Consider the following 1,783-nt stretch of genomic DNA (forward strand, 5'->3'; position numbering starts at 1 on the left):
CGCCTGTCTGTCAGGAGGTGGCCACATGGTCGGCACCTCCCAGCAGCTGTCGAATTCCTTAGGCGACATCTCCTTCAGGGGTCGGCCAAGGGTTTGCTGTCTGCAAGCTTCAGTCAGTTTCCACCTGAAGACCTGAATCCGTGAGGCGTCCATGCCTCCGCCTCCTCCATCACCAGGCGGGAACGCCCTCCCCTTACCTGACTGAGAAGGAAGTGATGGGGGACACGCTCCCGCTCCCCACCAGCCCCTGCAGCATTACCTGGCTGCTCTCCAGGTGCGGGTGTCGCTCCCCGTCATCTTCCATCCACAGGTGGTTGTAATAGCCCCTCCCCCCAAGGAGCACGCAGCTGACACAGGGCCACACGCCCTCCCTCAGCCACTGTCACCGCGGGCATCCTCAGGAGCAGATCATGCGCCCCCCTCCACGGCCCCACTCCTCTCTCGCCCCCGCCGTCGGATCTGTGGGGAGGGACAGGCTTCTCCTCCACCCTCTGGGTTCTTCCGACACAAGACAGTTTAACAGGAGAAAAAGCAAGTCTAGCTTCGTACGTAGGGGCCTCCATCAGAATGCGGAGCCCGGGGCAGGCAGGGAGGCTCACGCGCCGTCCGGAGCCGGGGTGGGGGAGGGGCCTGGGACCTCAGAGGGAAAGGCAGCAGGTCACAGGAATCTGGGAAGGGCAGCTGTTTGGCCAACAAATGTCCGGTGGCCATGCAGAGACACAGGGACACAGAGGGGACTTTGGACGAGCAGATCTGGGCAGAGTTTCTCCCCCAGTTCACTCCGCTGGGCACGTGCCCTTTGCAGCCATCTCTGTAATAGCCATTTCCTGCTGCGGGCGCTCGGTCTGCGTTCCTTAGCAGGTAAGGGGCAGGTAAAGGAAAACATCCTGAGTCTTTGGTTTCTCAGGAAGGACCAGCCTAAGACAGTCCCCATGCCCAAGAGACCCACTTGGCGCCGTTTGCCCTGGCTCTGGCAGTCCGCTGCGTGTGAGGCCTGGAGCACGGGAGAGTCGGACGGCACTGCGGGGCCCACGCCGCTGGTCGCGAGGGCCCAGCACCGGCACCGTTACCTGCACTGACGGGCGTCCTAGAGCATGGACGCGCCGCGTCTGGGCTTTGCTGTTGCGTCTTGTGACCTGGAGCGCGTCCGTTAATGTCGAGCTGATTTCACTGTGTGCAGGGAGCCTAAGGGCCATTCTGCCTGCTTCCAAGGACAGAGGGACAAAAGTCACGTCTGGGGAGGCGTTTTGGAAGCTGTGGAGGCCAAAATAAGCTTGAGGAGGAAGAAGCGTTGGCGGAAACACCAGCGATTTGGGCCTAGCCGCGCAGCCGACCTTTAAGTCATTTTCTGTGCGCTGGGCTGTTTTCCCAGAGGCCGGCGAGGGCCGCGGTGGCCGTGCAGGTACCGGGGAAGCCGAGGCTGCGCCATGTCGGGCGGAGGGCTTGCCCAAAGTCGGGCGGCCCGCTGCGCTTCTGACCGGAGCCGCCGTCTCCCCCGCCCACGCTGACCGCGCTGTCCCTTTGCCTCCAAACTAATGCGTTAAACTGCAAGAGCAGATTTCGATGTAAGAGCTGGTTCTTTGAAAATACTGGTAAAGTTTAGATAGTTATTTAGCAAGATTAATCAAGAAAAATGAGAACAAATATTTGACCAGGCATAAGGGAGGATAATGAAAAACGATAGCTTAATGGCAAAAATGTAGAACAGTTCAAAAAGGCGGTTGATTCCCCCTCTGCCTCGCAGATACCTCGTCCCCACCAGCTCAGCTCTGCTCATTAACCT

This window comes from Pteropus vampyrus, unplaced genomic scaffold (genome assembly GCF_000151845.1).
Source record: "Pteropus vampyrus isolate Shadow unplaced genomic scaffold, Pvam_2.0 Scaffold412, whole genome shotgun sequence".
NCBI lineage: Eukaryota > Metazoa > Chordata > Mammalia > Chiroptera > Pteropodidae > Pteropus > Pteropus vampyrus.